The 18,914-nt window shown below is 46.4% G+C and overlaps 1 protein-coding gene across 2 annotated transcripts in view; it reads right to left on the reverse strand.

Annotated features, from left to right (window-relative positions):
- The window catches only part of LYN (LYN proto-oncogene, Src family tyrosine kinase), a 109,250-nt gene extending 91,814 nt beyond the window's left edge, over positions 1-17,436 (reverse strand). For both annotated transcript variants that reach the window (XM_070382387.1, XM_070382386.1), the window contains exon 1: positions 17,156-17,436. The gene's annotated coding sequence lies outside the window, so the exon portion shown is untranslated. The remainder of the gene's footprint in view (positions 1-17,155) is intronic.
- Between the last annotated feature and the right edge of the window lie 1,478 nt (positions 17,437-18,914).

The raw sequence follows: 18,914 nt of genomic DNA on the forward strand, positions 1-18,914 counted from the left end.
TCACGTGACCTGTCCTCTGTCTGTCCCGCCCACAGGACATTCCTCCCCTCACAAAGAAGAGGAAGCACTGACTCAAATGACCCCATTTCCCTTGATGTTAGTGACAGCCTGAGAGAGGCAATGGCCATAACTGCTCTCCAGGTGAGGAGCCGGGGCTCATGGACACTGCTGCCCAAAGGAAACCCAGGAGTTAAGAGCAGGGCCATCTTCCCTGAGGCAGCAGGGTTGAGGGAGTGGGCAGCAGAATTTTGTAGTTGTTCAGTTGCTAAGGCATGTCTGATTCTTTGTGACCAAATGGACTGCAGCACGCCAGGCATCCCTGTCCTTCACCATCTCCTGGAGTTTGCTCAAACTCATGTCCATTGAGTCAGTGATACTATCCAACCATCTCATCCTCTGTGGCTCCCTTCTCCTCTTCAGGCTTCTCCCTTCTCCTCTCCCTTCTCCTCTTCAATCTTTCACAGCATCAGGGTCTTTTCCAAATAATCAGCTCTCCACATCAGGTGGCCAAAGTAGTGGAACTTCAGCTTCAGTCCTTCCAATGAATATTCAGGGTTGATCTCCTTTAGGATTGACTGGTTTGATCTCTTGCTATCCTAGAGTCTTCTCCAGCAACACAATTTGAAAGCATCAATTCTTTGGCACTCAGCCTTCTTTATGGTCCAGCTCTCACATCTGTACAGCAGCAGTGCAAATGCCCAGAGTTCACCCCTAGAATCTATAGCTCAGCTTCTCAAGGTCTGCTCCTTAATAACTTTCATCCAGGTTGAATAACACCGCCCTGTACCATCTCTGAGGATTCTTCTGGAGAGGACCTTTATTTTTTTTAGGTAGGAGATCTAAAAGAAAATAAGTACTACAAGTATCCTCAAGGTCATCCTGGAGCAACACAGTTCTCAGAAGCTGCTAGATTATTGCCAATGCACACCATAGGTAAGGAAGCTGGCTAAACTGCTTTTCCATCTTTTCTTTTTTTTTATTCTCAACTGAGGAATGCACTTCTTCCCTGGAAAGCTGCCCTGCTCTGGCCAGTCCCCTTGCTAATCCTCCTCTCCCTCCATCCCTACCTTCCCTCCCGGTTCCAATTCCTGTGGATCATCCAGAGGTGAAAACGCAGATGCCAAACATCAGCAAATGCAGCTGGAGGAAGATGAACCTGGGGCTGGAGCTGTGGGCAGTCCAACCCTGGGCTCAGCAACTGCCCCGGGGTGGGGTCATTCCCTGCCTTGACCTCTGGACCACAACTGTGACTTCTTCGCAGGAAGATGGGTACCTCTGTACTCTGCTACCTGACTGTATTCTTCATATTTCATACAAAATAGAAAGTTACATTATTCAGCCCACTTTAAAAAACATTTTAACTTCCTGAGCCTTTATGGAACAATTCTGCTATTGAAAGGTGATGGATAGGAGGGCAAGTCATAAGCCTGCACATTCATGACCAGGGAGCATCTGAGAAATGTTTCCGAATCATGAACAGATGAAGCATTACTTCATGAGTTAATGCATCCTGCAGGTCAAACGACAGTGCCCTCTCACCTCCAACCAGAATCAATGTCAAAACTACAAGAAGCGGAACAATCAGTCAGTCACAGGGTGCCATGTTCCTTCACATCAGAAAAACGAGTCCCCTTTTATGAGGACTCTCATAACTGAATTCACAAAGCCAATTGGCACTTTCAAATGTCTGTGTGCACAGCAGGATGTTTGATTACTTGTGGGTCACTGGAAACCACCCTTATCACACCCACAATTTCACATTTGCATTTATACATGTACTGAGCGATGCAGAGATGGATAGAAAAACAAGCTATATATGGTGAGTGCTATCTAATTTTACTAACTAATGGTTGGATAAACAGGTATTTAAATAAGGCTCTGATCAAACCCACAGTGTGAGAATTTTGGCAGCTGAATATCCAGGGTATAAAACCTGACCAGGACCTGCCCTCTATCCTGCTGAACTGCAGTCATGCCTGTGCCAGCCAAACCCACAGCTTGAAAACTTGTTCATCTGCCAAGCCAAATGGCTTTGTGCAGCTCTTCAGCTTTTACACTTTATTATGAAAAAGCCAACATGGGAAACTAAACTAAAACTTGAAGCAGGAAGGCAGATGCCTTTGAGGAGAGAAAGCATTATGTACCGGGGGAGGCACCCGGAGATGCTGGTTGTGTGCATCGTTCTGCTTCTTGATCTGGGGTGGGGGTTACAGGAGGATCTGCTTTGAGCTAGGTTTGTCATTTCCTTCTCCAGGGGAACTTCTAGACCCAGGGATCGAACCTGGGTCTCCTGCATCGCAGGCAGATTCTTTACTATCTACTGAAAATATTCTTTCCTATTATGTAATTTGGAATTGAGGGTCTGTGGTTAGAAATAACATATAACTATCAAATTAGAAATTGCATTTTAGAGCCATCCATTTCATCTTTCTAAAAGGCCCTAAAGAAAGTCACTTGGCCTGTCCTTGTGTGTGTTAGTCTCTGAGTTATGTCCAACTCTTTGGGAAACAATGGACTGTAGCCTACTAGGCTCCTTTGTCCATGGAATTCTCCAGGCTAGAATATTGGAATGGGTAGCCATTCCCTTTTCCAGGATCAAACCCAGGTGTCTCGCATTGCAGACAGATTCTTTACTGAGTCACCAGGGAAGCCCATGCTTACAAGCTTCTAACTTGTTTCCAGACCACCCTCATCTATTAATATTTGTACACAGTTCTGCTTACCAGGGGCTTCCCTGGTGGTTCAGACAGTAAAGAATCTGCCTCCAATGCAGGAGACATGGGTTCAGCCCTGGAAAGATCCCCTGGAGAAGGAAACAGCTACTCACTCCAGTATTCTTGCCTGGAGAATTCCATGGACAGAGGAGCCTGGTGGGCTACAGTCATGGGGCTGCAAAAAGTTGGGCACAACTGAGCAACTTTTACTTTTCTGATTACCAAGTTAACTTAAAAAAATTTTTTTTTTATTTTTAAAAGTCTTTTTATTGAATACTGAGTCTTGTTTAGTCTTTTTATTGCTTCTTCTTTTTTTTTTCTTTCTTTTAATGTTTTGGTTTTAGGGCCTTGAGTCATGTGGGATCTCAGCTGCCTGAGCAGGGTCAAACCCACACTCTCTGCATTGGAAGGCAGAGTCTTAACCACTGGATCCCCATAGAAGTTTGACAAATTTTAAAAAATCATTTCTAAATTGTATTAAAATACACATAACAAAATTAACATCTTAACCATCTTTAATTGTACAAATAAGTGCTTCCATAGTCTTGTGTGACCATCATCATGCATCTCCAGAACTCTCTTCATCTTACAATGCTGAAATTCCAGGTCCATCAAACAACTACTTTTCTCCTTCCCCCAGCCCCTGGCAAACACCATTCTATTTCCTGTCTCTATGAATTAGCTTTCTGACTAAACCAGTCAATCCTAAAGGAAATCAGTTCAGTTCAGTTCAGTCGCTCAGTCGTGTCCGACTCTTTGATCACTCCAGGCCACCCTGTCCATCACCAACCCCAGGAGTCCACCCAAAACCATGTCCATACAGTCAGTGATGTCATCCAACCACCTCATGCTCTGTCATCCCCTTCTCCTCCTGCCCTCAATCTTTCCCAGCATCAGGGTCTTTTCAAATGAGTCAGCTCTTCGTATCAGGTGGCCAAAGTACCAGAGTTTCAGCTTCAACATCAATCCTTCCAATGAACACCAGAACTGATCTCCTTTAGAATGGACTGGTTGGATCTCCTTGCAGTCCAAGGGACTCTAAAGAGTCTTCTTCAACACAACAGTTCAAAAGCATCAATTCTTTAGCGCTCAGCTTTCTTTATAGTCCAACTCTCACATCCATACATGACCACAGGAAAAACCACAGCCTTGACTAGACAGACTTTTGTTGGCAAAGTAATGTCTCTGCTTTTTAATATGCTGTCTAGGTTGGTCATAACTTTCCTTCCAAGGAGTAAGCGTCTTTTATTTTCATGGCTGCAATCACCATCTGCAGTGATTTTGGAACCCAGAAAAATAAAGTCAGCCACTGTTTCCATTGTTTCCCCATCTATATGCCATGAAGTGATGGGACCAGATGACATGATCTTCATTTTCTGAAAGTTGAGCTTTAAGCCAACTTTTTCACTCTCCTCTTTCATCAAGAGGCTCTTTAGTTCCTCTTCACTTTCTGTCATAAGGGTGGTGTCATCTGCATATCTGAGGTTATTGATATTTCTCCCAGCAATCTTGATTCCAGCTTGTGCTTCCTCCAGCCTAGCATTTCTCATGATGTATTCTGCATGTAAGTTAAATAAGCAGGGTGACAATATACAGCCTTGACGGACTCCTTTTCCTATTTGGAACCAGTCTGTTGTTCCATGTCCAGTTCTAACTGTTGCTTCCTGACCTGCATACAGGTTTCTCAAGAGGCAGGTCAGGTGGTCTGGTATGCCCATCTCTTGAAGAATTTTCCACAGTTTATTGTGATCCACACAGTCAAAGGCTTTGGCATAGTCAATAAAGCAGAAATAGATGTTTTTCTGGAACTCTCTTGCTTTTTCAATGATCCAGCAGATGCTGGCAATTTGATCTCTGGTTCCTCTGCTTTTTCTAAAACCAGCTTGAACATCTGGAAGTTCACGGTTCACGTATTGCTGAAGCCTGGCTTGGAGAATTTTGAGCATTACTTTACTAGCATGTGAGATGAATGCAATTGTGCAGTAGTTTGAGCATTTTTTGGCATTGCCTTTCTTTGGGATTGGAATGAAAACTGACCTTTTCCAGTCCTGTGGCCACTGCTGAGTTTTCCATATTTGCTGGCATATTGAATGCAGCACTTTCATAGCATCATCCCTGAATATTCATTGAAAGGACTGATGCTGAAGCTGTAATTCTTTGGGCACAAAGAGCCGAGTCATTGGAAAAGACACCGATGCTGGGAAAGATTGAGGGCAGGAGGAGAAGCGGGTGGCAGAGGATGAGATGGTTGGATGGGATCACCAACTCAACAGACATGCGTTTGAGCAAACTCCAGGAGATAGTGAAGGACACAGAAGCCCAGCAAGCTGCAATTCATGGGGTCGTAAAAAGTTGGACAGGACTTTAGCAAATGAACAACAGCAAAAGGACCTCATAGATGGAATTATACAATATTTGTCCTTTTATTTCTCTAACATACTGTTCTCAAGATACATCCGTGTTATAGCCTGCATCAGAGTCTCCATCCTTTTCAGGCTGTATGATATTCCTTTGTATGTATACACCACATTTTGTTTATCCATTCACCTGTTGATGGACACTTGAGTTGCTTCCACCCCCTGGCTATTGTGAATAATGCTGCTAGAGTGTGGGTGTACAAATATCTCTTGGAGACCCCACTTTCAATTCTGGGGGTCTATACCGACAAGTGGAACTGCTGAATTGAAAGGTAATTCTGTGTTTAATTTTGGGAGTAACTGCCATACTGTTTTCCAAAGGGTCTGCACTATTTTACAGTCCCAACAGCAGTGCAGAAAGATTCCAATTTCTCTATATCCTCACCAGCATTTATTATTTTCTGGGTTTTCTTTCTGTCTGTTTGATTTTTTTGGTAGTAACAATCCTAAGCAACTTTCTTTTGTTCATAACAATGACTACCATTGGCTATGTGCTTCAAATATAGTTTAGTTCTGAACCTATTACATCCTGGAATCCCCGCAACCAGCCTCTGAGGTTTAAATCTGAGGTTAGCAAAACCAGCACCTTATGCCTAGGAAGAGACAGACCTGGAATTTGAACCCAAGTGTGATTAATTTCATATACTGTGCTCTAACCACTTCACACACTGCCTTCCTTCTTTACCAGAACTCTTGGTTTCTGTGCACTGATTCAGATGCCTAGGGATTTCCTGAGCAAGGTAACTGTCCCACCCATGACCACAGCAAATTAATTTGTCAGCTTCTGGTGTGTGAACAGCCCAGACAGAATAGGACACAATAAACTCTTTAGGACAGGAAGTTCACACTTATTAAGGTTTATGTTTCCCCCAAGAACCCACCACAATGCTTGACACACAATACTCAATAAATATGCTGCTGTTCAGTCACACAGTAGTGTCCGACTCTCTGCGACCCCATGGGCTGCAGCACGCCAGGCTTCTCTGTCCTTCACCATCTCCCGGAGTTTGCTCGAACTCATGTCCATTGAGTCGGTGATGCCATCCAACCATCTCATCTCTGTCACCCCCTTCTCCTCCTTCCCTCAATCTTTCTCAGCATCAGGGTCTTTTCCAATGAGTCAGTCCTTTGAATCAGGTGGCCAAAGTATTAGAGCTTCAGCATCAGTCCTTCCAATGAATCTCTCTCTGGGTTGATTTCCTTTAGGATTGACTGGTTTGATCTCCTTGTTGTCCAAGGGACTCTCAAGAGTCTTCTCCAGCATTACAATTCAAAAGCGTCATTTCTTGGGTGATCAATCTTCTTTACGGTCCAACTCTCACATTCATATGTGACTACTGGTAAGACCATGGCTTTGACTATACAGACCTTTGTTGGCCAAGTGATGTATCTGCTTTTTAATCACTGTCTAGGTTTGTCATAACTTTTCTCCCAATAAATATACATTTTAAAAAATCCACTGTGATTACAGAAGCCCAGTTATCAGCATTAATTCCACACCGGTCTGTGCGACTAGGACAAACACAGAGCAGACAACCACACACAGTACACATCTCAAATTACTGATGAGAATAACTTATACTATCTCCCTTCCAATTTCCAGTTTCCGGACTTTCACATATTGTGTTGTATTTCTTTATCTTTTGACCAGATCTGACTTTCCTTCTCTCCTCTCTCTCCTACACCTTTTCTGTTTGTATCTTAGGACCATCTATGGAGCATCACTTTTTTCACTGATTACCATTCAACCCAAAGTACACCACTCATGAACCAATCACTGGTAAGAATAGTAGCATTTGACCAATCAGAGCCAGTTTATATAGACAGGGATGTGGAAAACTTCTGCAGAAACTTCCATGGAGAAGCTGGATCGTGACATAATCTGGGCTCTGTTAGAAGAGAGGTGAAGTAATAGTGCTGGGTGGACAGTATGAATGTCCCTACACATTCCATACTTACAGCCACAACGGTTGGATAGTCAGTCCAACACCGCTGGCTTCAACTGTGCAGAAGCAGTGTAGAACTAGAACCAACAAGCAGAAACTATAGAAATAAGACATTGCAGTACAAGACAAAAAAGCTTTTTAATATCCACAGCTGGACAAAAGTGAAATGGGCCACTTTGGCCAACAGGAATATACCTGTCACAGTGCTTCTCACAACGTGACCTCCTTTACCACTGTTAGAATCACTGGGACAGACGCTAACTTTTGAGACCCAGTGCTCAAGAGAAAGTGACTGCTTGATAAGGCCTATGTTCGAGAAACACAGCTAAGATATCTTTCTCCTCTGAGAGTCTGATTTTCATGTTGGACACCAAGGTAGACAGGTGATGTCCAGAGTCCAGTGGCTGACAGCAGAGGGGATGAGTCATTTGTTAAATGGGGCTGTGCAGCACGGCCTTAGCTGAAGACAGGACTATAGCAATAAGGTAACATTCAAGTCATTTACCAAACTCCTCAGATATTTTTTCTATTAAAAATTTGAAAGGTTATCCACAGATACAGGAATTTATGGAAAATGACCATTAATTTCTCATTTAGTGGTTATCTTCACTTATTTAAAACTTTTAAAGTAATTGAAAACCATAAAATAAAAGGTATGTAGACAGTTACATAACTGAACTTGTTGAATTTCGTTTTTTATGTACACTTGCCATGCATTAAAGTTGAAACAGTTGGAAAAGTCAACATGGCCCAGAGAGACAAAAGCCAACTCTTGGGGTGCGTGTTTAATTACCCTGATGACCATAAACTGTGTATTAGCCACTTATTTGAAGCAGGGAGCACACGCACTATTGTGTTGTTCCATCACTCCTCAGATGATAAAGTCTCTCATTATTTAAGGATGCCTCTCTTTAAGGTCTCCAAGTGGTAAATTCCTTCTCCCCCAGCCCTCCCTGACCAAGCATCATCCCCCGTCACCAGGAGCCCTGTCCTGTTTGCAAGGTGCTGTGTTCACCTGTCCAGGGCAAAAACAATCTCGCTCTGAGAACCACGCTATGGCCCCATGTCCCACTCCTGAGGGCATCTTTGAATGCCAAGAACACCGAGCTTACCCCATAGCCTCTGGTGATTCCTGGTGCCCCAGGCAGATCAGAAGTTCACCTGACTTCTGATTTGTGTCACCTGGAAGACCATCTTCTTTCCACCACAGTACACTATCTCCTCTCAAGTTTAAAACTAATAATCCCTCGGGGCTGCAGTCCATAAGGTTGCAAACAGTTGGACATGACTGATGCAACTTAGCATGCAGCAGGCACTGAATACAGCATGTATTCAACAGGTCATCTCTGATTATGCAAAGGCATTCCTTGCAGAATTGCCCAATTATCCCGTTTTGTCCAACTGTTGCCATTCCTGGTTATGGTGATGTTTTTAAACACACTAATTTGTATATGGTAAGAACAAGGCCAACACCAAGCCGCTGCTGTACAGCAGTCTCCATTTATTTATTTACTTATTTATCAGCACCCTTTGGGAATCTTAGTTCCTCACCAAGGAATTGAGCCCATGTCTCCTGCACTGAGAGCCCAGAGTCCTGACCACTGGACTGCAGGGAAATCCCAACAGTCTGCATTTAAGTCAAATGGAAAATACTAATAACCCTACAGAAACTTAGAACTCAACTCCTTTTTCCCCTCAGCAGTGTTGCCTCATCAGGAAGAGTCAGATAAATGTCTGGGCAAGGTCATCACCTCCCAGGGGAGTGACCAAGTATCTGCTCGCTAGTGTCTACAAACGAGTCTTAGGTCATGTACAAAGGCAATAAATACTACTTTCTGGCCCCAGTTAATCTCCGTGGAAGTCCACGTCCCTCCCCCTGTTAATCATCCACCTATTCAGAGGATGACACTCACCTATTCAGAGGACACTTAGCCATTACTGATTGTCTCCCTGTCTCTATATTTTTTGGCAACATCATCAATACTTTGTTACAGAAGAGTCTAGTCAAGAAAGTGATTGTGATGGGGGAAAAAACAGTTTCCCACAAAGACTTTCCACAAGATTCACCTTGGTCTTCACAGTGAAATCCAACACTGAGGGTCCTGGGGGCACGGCTCCTTTGCGCCTGCGCAAACTGCCTCATCACTGCCTGGCCGCCCAGGGATGCTGTGCGAACGGGTCTGTTCTCCCCACCCCAGACCCCTTCTCCCCTTCGGGGTTTCCTCCCTGAAACTGGGCCTAAAGGATAGTAGGTTCTCAAGAAACTCAGTACTAAATATGAGTAAATATCAGTAGACACTTCTTTAGGGAAATATTATGTCTGCTTACACCATCTGCAGTGCACGAGTTCCTCTAGGGTCGGTCTGCCCACAACGATATCCACACAACCATCAAAAGGACCACCTTTGCCTTAAAGTTTCTGCTGTCTCGCCAGCCTATTACGCGTCATCGCCCATCACACCACTGTCCTAAAACCACATAAGTCATAATCTTTGTAACAAAAGAAAGATGTAAAAAAGAAAAATCAGCATTCACCCACCACCCAGAGAAAATCAGTATTGAAAACTTTACTATAAAAAAATCACTGATATTCATAGTTTATCATTGTATCAACATAAATATTGTATTTCAGAAATGGTAATATATGATTACTGTTCAGCTTGTGTTCAGCTTTTTAAAGAACATCTTTCACACTAGTAAGTATAATTCTGATGTATGGCAAAACCAATACAATATTGTAAAGTAATTAGCCTCTAATTAAAATAAATAAATTATAAAATAAACATTAAAATAAAATAAAATTGGAATAAAAAAATAAAGATATTTACAAGGTACACCATTCATTGTATGCCTGCTAATTTGCTTCAGTCATATTCGATTCTTTGTGACTCCATGGACTGTAGCCTGCCAGGCTCCTCTGTCCATGGGATTCTCCAGGCAAGAATACTGGAGTGGGCTGCCGTGCCCTCCTCCAGGGGATCTTCCCAACCCAGGGATCAAACCCGCATCTCTTATGTCTCCTGCATTGGCAGGAAGGTTCTTTACCACTAGCGCCACATGGAAAGCCAGATGTATCTTAATTTGTGTTTGTGTAATAAACCTTATTGGACAGAAGCTTATAGAATAGCTGGGCTCACCTCTGTGCATTTTACTTTACTTATGTAGTTATTTTGGGGCCAAGCTGCTTGCTGGATCATAGTTCCCAGACCAAGGACTGAACCCAGGCCACAGCAGTGAAAGCAGAAAGTCCTAACCACCAAGTCACCAGGGATTCCTCACTTCTGTATATTCTACATCTCACCAAGCTGGCCTCAGAGGACTGCCTGGGGTCACACTCCCCACCCCCTACAAGCTGTGGGGAGGGGCTTTTCACCAAACTATCTTTCTCTCTTCCTCTTTCTTTGCATACAGATGGATGTACATTCTGGCACAAGATAAAACATGATGCTTCTTGATATGGATCAAAGTAAAAGAAGTTTGAAAGGTCACTGATCTACCCCAAGTATTTAAGGAGAGGCTGGTTGCTCAGATAGTAAAAAATCTATCTGCAAATGCAGGAGACCCAGGTTTGATCCCTGGGTCAGGAAGATCCCCTAGAGAAGGAAATGGCAACCCTCTCCAGTATTCTTGCCTGGAAAATCCCCTGGACAGAGGAGCCTGGCAGGCTATACCCATGGGTGTCACAAAGAGCTGGCCATGACTGAGCAACTAACACTCAGAGCTTAAAGACTTTTTAAAACAGTATTGATCCACTGTAGTTAAGATTAAGAAATAATTATACTGCCTGAACATTAAAAGATTTCAAAACCTCTATTCGGAGTTTTGTAATGATTTCCATGATGGAGAATTTCAAAACGAACATCTTTCTGTGGCTGAACAATCCAGCATGGCCGTGGGAGTCTCCCCACCCCAGGAGGCTCTGCACTGAGGACTGGCTTCATTCGTTCCTCCCTCCCCTCCCCTCCTTTCCGCCTTCTCAAGGACCAACTGCAGAGAAGATGGTAGAAAGAACCCCAACCCAGAGGAAAAAGCAGGGCTGGGTGGTGAGGAAGGTGGGGCTGCAGGCAAATGACGGGCCTGGGCCTTCAAAGCAGAAGGAAGTACCACTTTCTTGCGGCCTCCTGCTGCAGCTCTGCGCTCTGTGACCCAGCTTCCCCGTGGAAAGCAGAAGTGAGCCTCCCTCTCCAGACGGTCTCTCTGAGACAGGCTTCTCAGCTGCCCTCGCCCCTGTGTGGGTTAACATTTCCAGGAAGACTGGAGGCACCCAGAAGGCCCAGCATCTGGGAGACATCTCTACTCTGGCTGGAGGCAGGATGAACCCAGACCTGCCTTACCATCTCACTGGGGACCCAGGCCAGCGCCGAAAAGTCACCATAGCTCCCACCAAACACTGGACCAGTGGAGAGAGAACTGGGGAGAGCTGACAATGAGCTTCCAACCAGCATGACTCGGGATCAATACAGAGAGTGAAGTTAGATGCTTACAGGAAGGGAGGAGTGGGCAGCCATTAAAACGAATGAAATAAGGCTATTTGCAGCGACATGGATGGACTTAGAAAGTCACACTGAGTGAAGTAAGCCAGGCAGAGAAGGAGAGATATCATATGACATCCTTTATATGTGGAATCTAAAAAAGAAATGGTACACATGAACTTATAAAACAGAAAGAGACTCACAGACTTAGAAAACGAACTCATGGTTGCCGGGAAGAAGGGATAGTTAAGGACTTTGGGAAGGTCATGTACACGCTGCTATTTAAAAAGAATAACCAACAAAAACCTATTATATGGCACATGGCACTCTGCTCAATGTTATGTGCCAGTCTAGATGGGAGGGATTTGGGGGGAGAATGGATACATGTATTTGTAGGGCTGAGTCCCTTTGCTGTTCACCTGAAACTATCACCACATTGTTAATTGGCTATACCCCAATACAAAATGTTTTGGTGTTAAATAAAATTTAAAAAAAAAAGAAAGGGGGGAGTGTGGGCAGGCCCAACAATATCTGACTGTGTCTCAAGTGTGAATGGTAAAAAGGAAATGAGACACTTAAAGACCCTCTGAACCTCTTGATGAAGACTTCTTCCCCAAGTCCTACAGCTCATTAAGAGCAGAGCCCACACCAAGAAACATCCATCCAATGGTCTCTGTTAACATACGCCCATTCATCCATCATTTTATGGAGCATCACTTACACATCTAAGCACAATGAAGAAAGAACACAGTTACACTGAGGTTAACCAATAATGGTCAATTCCTAGCAATGCATGGCTTGCAGGCTCTGTAAGACAGTGAGAAAGGAGTTGAAGAGGGGAGTTAGAGAAGAGAGAGTGGACATACATTGATGGTGAATAAAGCAGAGATAAGTAATCAACACTTTGGAAGAGTTCTCTAAAAGGAAAATTGTATTCTGATTATAAATACAACTATCATTAAACAGCTTGGCAGCAAATCAGGAGTGTTGATGCTTAGTCAGTACTAAGATGCAGACAGTGACTGCAGCCATGAAATTAAAAGACGCTCCTTGTAAGAAAATCTATGACCAACCTAGACAGCATACTAGAAAGCAGAGACATTATTTTGCCAAAGGTCTGTATAGTCAAAGCTATGGTTTTTCCAGTAGTCTTATATGGATGGGAGAGCTAGAGATGGCTGAGGGCCCAAGAATTGATGTTTTTGAACTGTGGTGTTGGAGAAGACTCTTGAGAGTACCTTGGACTGCAAGGAGCTCAAACCAGTCAATCTTAAAGGAAATCAGCCCTGAATATTCACTGGAAGGACTGATGCTGAAGTTCTAATACTTCGACCACCTGATGTAAAGATCCGACTCACTGGAAAAGACCCTGATGCTGGGAAAAATTGAAAGCAGGAGGAGAAAAGGGATGACAGAGGATGAGAGGTTGGATGGCATCACCAACTCAATGGACATGAGTTTGAGCAGGTTCCGGAAGATGGTGAAGGACAAGGAAGCCTGCTGGCGTGCTGTAGCCTGTGGGGTCGGGAAAAGTGACGCAACTGAGCAACTGAACAAGAACAACAACAAGGCAAAGTGAAGGTCAGGACAAGACTGAAGACAAAGCCCGAGAATGAAGAACCAGGGTGATAATAGCCCCTGCAACCTGCCAGCATGGGTGAGCCTTTTCCACACATCATCCCAAGTAACTCCTGAAACCTGTTGTTCTAAATGACAAGACAGCCCCTCCAGCTAATGTAGTCAAGAGAATCTGAAAGAAGGTCCGAGTCTTTAAACTGGTGTGTTCCAAAAATTTGAATCCCTCCATGGGCAGGGCTTCCCTCGCAGCTCAGTCAGTAAATAACCTGCCTGCAATGTATGAGACCCGGGTTCGATTCCTGAGTGGGGAAGGTCCCTTGGAGAAGGCAATGGCATGGCTACCCACTCCGGTATTCTCACCTCGAAAATCCCATTGACAGAGGCGCCTACAGTCAGTGGGGTAGCAAGAGTGAGACAGGCCTTAGCAACTAAACCACCACTATGGGCAGATTTCCATACTATTTTCTACACATGGGCTTCTCCCCCAAATGGGAACTTACTCAAAATAAATGTCAGAAATGATGAGAGACTGAACTCAAGGTTTCACAATTTAAGTATCAGGAAACCAGGCAGCTGTAAGAAATTTTTCAGTACTTCTGACCAACTTCCTCTTCCTTGTCCTTCTCCTCATCAATCTTAAAAGCTGGGAGGGAATGTTTATCCATTATAGGAGTGTGGACTTAGGATGAGCCTGGTCCACAACAGGAGCCCAGGAAGGAGGCTGCATATTTCCACATGCATCCCATGGGCCCTGTCTCCTCACCTTGTATATTCCCCTCGAATGACACCTCTTACTGCTATAACAACCACACAAGGAGGCTTGTAGGGTTTATAAAGAAGCTAGGGGGAACTTTTTTACAAAGTATCATTGAGTACTTTTATACTGTCCCAGAGGCTTCCCAGGTGGCTCAGTGGTAAAGATTACGCCTGCCAATGCAGGAGACTCCAGTTGATCCCTGGGTCAGGAAGATCCTCTGGAAAAGGAAATGGCAACCTACTCCAGGATTCTTGCCTGGGAAATCCCAAGGATACAAGAGCCTGGTGGGCTACAGTCCATGGGGTCGCAAAAGGGCTGGGCACGACTTAGCGACTAAACAACATGCTGACCCATAAGCATGGAACAGTCCTGAAGGCAGTCACTAGTGCTGCTCTGACAGTGACCAGGACAGATGTCATCTGGGGAGTTATCAGACCTCCCCCTGCCCTGAGCAGGTAGCAAAGTTGAAAGACACAGAAACTCAGCTCGACACAACAGCCTCTGCACCCTGCTCACTGGTCCACCTGCTCATTTACTCTAACAGTCCCTTAGTGCAGACCATCTCCATGTGATAGAAGAAGATGACCTTGTGATTCTGTCCTTAAAATGTTTATTAAATGACGAGTTCTTTACTTTTAAGTAATGGAGTACCTACTACAGATCCAAAGGCAGGAAAGTGGGAAAAGCTGTCCGAGCTGGAGTGGAAAACATACCTACTAGGCCCAATGATGTCACTTAATCAGGCCTGTGACACTGATCATGCCAACCCTCCTCACCCTCATTTTTTGGCCCCTGCCTACTGTGCAGGGTCCTGAAAGGTTTGGAGGAAATCAGTGTTCAGAAGGCTTCAGAGCCCTGGATCGGCAAAAATCATCAGTACCACCATTGGCAGAAGGAGCCAAGGAAAGGTCTGAGACTGTCTCTGACATCAACATGTCACCGATAAGCGGCCCAACTAGTGATGCGATGACCTTTTCTTTTCAACTCTCCCCATGCCTGAGGACACAGAGGTCACAGATCAATGGTGTGAGCGGGCCACAGCAATGTTCCATGCTGGGGGGCATGTGCTCCGATTTGTGCAGGTTTTAAATGAATATGGGTTCGTTTATGGATGATATGATTTCACGTTGTAATTTACAAACCCATATATTCATTTGAACCAGTTGGCATCTCAAAAGTTTTGGTGATTTTTTTTTTTAATACAAAAATAATGGAACTAAAAGGCTTTGGGAATCATTGAATCACTACCTCGCTGGACCACTTTTCTGCTAAGAGAATGCCATGGGCAGCATTCAGGTATCACACAAGTACTCTACAAACCTTTCCAACATTGATGATTCTAGGATGTTGTGTGTCTTTTTGATTGCATAACAGCTTGCCCAGATGTCAGCTTTACAGGCTGCATCTTAGCACTTCAAATCAAGACTTCTCTCTCAGTGTTACAAGCATGGAAACCAGTCCTGAGCTGAGAACTCTAGCGCTGGGATAACTTGACAGTCAACTTCCTCCAATTTCCATTTTAAAAGCCAGGACTAGAGGGCCAGTGGCCTACAGATGCCTTAGAGGCCAGCCCTGTTCCTCAGACTTGCACAGGGTGAGGCTTGGAGACCCTCTTTCCTTCTTCCAAGCAATCTTGACCATGTGACAGGCACCAGGGCTGGCGTTTTGGACAAACCAGACAAAGCTGTTTTCAGGATTTCATTGTAGTGGTGAAAACAGACTACACACATATGGGCAAATCATAATATAATTGTAATTACCATTGTGAAGGAGATGTTGATGGGATAAATGATCCAAGTAATTTATCCCAAATCACAGTTCTGATAAGTGATGGAAGACACCCAAACTCAGGCTTCCTGGTTCCTGTTTTCTCTCCCTTCACATCGGCTGCCCTCTATTCTTCTCTCAGGAAGAAGGTTACCCCATTCTGCATCCAAAGAGGACCAATCACCAAGAACCTCTTGTGATCAAATTAAATGACTTCAAGCCTCAAAACACCGACTTCCACGAGAGAACTAGGAGCCACCTGAATCCTACCCTTTTCCAGCAGAGCTTACCTTATCAGGACAGATTCAGAGGACTCAGTAAGTGCCTATTCCCCTCCACCCTGCTTTAGAAGGTGCTGGAGAGAGACCCACCCCCCAAACCCCCCCCATCCCCCACCCCTTCTGAACCCTACAGCCAGCTGGGGGTAGCCAAGAAATCAAAAGTAAGTCAAACCTCCTCATTGGCTTGTTCTTAGCCTGAGTCAGACTCCGGGCCCTGCTTTGCGACAGTAAATCACTGGTGTATTTATTATGCAGTGTATCAGTAAGGTCAAGTGGCTAAATTGGATAAGCTGTCTTAGGTTTAAAATCATCAAATTGCAAAGAACCAGGGAGCCTCGTTGTTATGGATAGAATTATTTGCAATAATAACAGCACCGTTTATGGAATGCCTAGTATGTGCTTGGGGCTTTACATGCAATAAATAGCTCAGAAGGTAGACAAGGAAACCCTAACCGAGAATTTCAGTAACGGGCCCCAGTTCACACTTAGCTAGGAAACTGAGAAGCCTGGGTTCAACTCGAGTTTCTGAGATGACGAAGAAGTTGGGTGGATTTGGGGTAATTCAAACAGACAGACACACACATACACACACACCCCACGATCACGCTTGCTATTAGATGGAACATAACAAATGCTCAGCATCTCGAAGACACCACAGTGGCCGAGATAACGCAGGAAAGTGGGAACTGACGCTCACACCCTTCCCCCAAGGCGAAGGAAAGGCAACCCCTGAATTCTTAAAATAACTCTCGCTTCCTCTCGGCCGCAGGGGGCTCGGGGCTGCGGTTCCGCAGGCCGGGAGGCGCCGGGCTCGGCGGGAGGGTGCGCACCGCCTCCGCCGCAGAGCCCGGGCGTCAAGCTCCGCCCGGGCCCCGAGGAGGGCAGATGCCCGCGGTTCGCGGAGGGGCCCCGGGCCCGGAGGGGATACCGGACTGTGCAGGCCTGGGGTCCCCCGGGGATCCCCGCCGCGCGCGCGCTCCGCGTGGAGACCGGCTTCCCCACCCGCGCGGGGACAGCATCCGGCCCTAGGGGCAGCGCAGGAGGGCCCCGCGGTGCGCCCGCCCCGCCCCTGCGCCCGGGGCACTGAGACACCTGCGGAGCCGCCCGCCCCCGCGATCGCGCTCCCGGGGGCGAGTCTCCGCGGGCGGAAGGCATCCGAGCGTACTCACCGCCCCGCCGCGCGCTACCCCCTCCACCCCGCCCGGGTCCTGCCCGGAACTCACCAGCTCCGTGTGTGAGTCGCGGGGCGGCGGCGGCGCTCCACGGTGGCCGGGGGTCCGAGCTGGGGCCGCGACGGGGCGGCCCGGCGGGGCAGGACGGGGCGGGGGCGCGCGGAGTGCGGGGTGCGGGCGGGGACCCGGGTGGCGCGGCCGCCCCGCCTGCCGCGGGCTGGAGGCTGCAGGGCGACCGGCCCGGAGGCGCCACGGCCCGAAGCGAGCGGCGGCGGCGGCCCGGAGCAGCGGAGGAGGAACTGGCCGTCGCCGAGCTTGGCCGGGAGGTCCCAGCTACTTCCTGGTGCTCGGATTTGCATACCGCGCCTGGAGGGCGGGGAAGTGACCGTTTGGCCCCTGCCCAAGGTTTGGGGCGCTGGCGTGGCTGTCGCGCAGCGCTTTGAAGGCACGGAGACCTGCGTCCCGGTGCGCAGAGCCCGGGAGCCTGGAGACGGACTGAAGGGGCTTCCAGGAGCTCGCCCTGCGCCTGGCGTCCCGCACAGCGAAGGAGCCCCTCGAGTCTCCGTTCCTTCCCTTCCAGCCTACTCCCCAGTGTTAGGAAGAGGGGTGCTTCTGGCAGCAGAGGGGGCGCTCGGGTCCCCCAACATTTGGAGTCCTCTGGAAAGAGGATGCTCCGGGTCTCCTTTAGTTCTTAACCCGTAGAGTCTCTCCTTCAGGGTGTACTCGGGGGCGTACTCCACCTGATGAGGGTGGAGGTGGCCGTGGTGTTAGATGGTCTGGCAGTTTACCCGGTTCCTTAAGACTTCAATTTCCTCCTGGAAAAATAGAGACAGGGCTGCTGGGAGGTTATAAAGGGCACTGCGCCTTGCACAAGGTCATGGTCGCTGTAATCTTTCCCTCTTACCATCTCTGCATCCCTGCGTGCTGCACGTACCTGACCAGTACTTGTTGAAACAAGACTTCATCTTCAAGCTCATGGTTCAACTGAATAAATACCACTTACAAACCCAGGGTAGAGAATCATTGTTCGGCGCTGTGGATACCCACGTGCTCTAAGCAAGATTCCTGCTCCCTGGAATCCCAGCATTGCACTGCAGCTCAGAATTTACAAGGAAATAATTAGTACCCTGTAGTAGATTTTGCCTGGAGAATCCCAGGGACGGGGGAGCCTGGTGGGCTGCAGTCTATTGGGTCGCACAGAGTCGGACACGACTGAAGCAACTTAGTAGTAGTAGATTTTGGAGTTTGTGTCAATAGCAGACACCTGCATAGGGCCTATTGGGAGCCAGACACTGGTTTGACAAGCCTAAGCTTGTCAGACTGATAACCTTTTATTAACAATGTTCTTAGGAAGCTGGCCCCACCGGAGTCTGCAACCACAGTCCTGGGGTCAAGTCTACCATCTTGTAACATACTCATCGAGTAGTCACTTATTACTGGTACCAGAGGACAAAGGTCTGCAAACTACCGCCTTATCCAACAACACTAAGTAGTGTACTTTGTACCGATGATGATCACTGGTATGTAGTCAGTTTCTTGCTGAAGAGGAGAGATTGGGTGACCTGCTGGAAAGTGTTGACTATCTTGGATCCTACTGAGTAATTCACTATGTGAGAGCCCGTTTCCTGGACTTTTCTTCAGAATGACCTTTCAAATATCTTGGCTTTAATTTAAAATATCTGCTATTACCAGTGAGTCCTTGAGATCCTGGCTAAAGGCATCTGGCAGATAAGAACAGCACACAGAATGTTTGGTGTTGGTTAATCCATCTAGAGAAACAAAACATCATTAGGGAAGGTCCAGTGGTTAA

Source organism: Bos mutus, chromosome 14 (assembly GCF_027580195.1).
Source record: "Bos mutus isolate GX-2022 chromosome 14, NWIPB_WYAK_1.1, whole genome shotgun sequence".
Lineage (NCBI taxonomy): Eukaryota > Metazoa > Chordata > Mammalia > Artiodactyla > Bovidae > Bos > Bos mutus.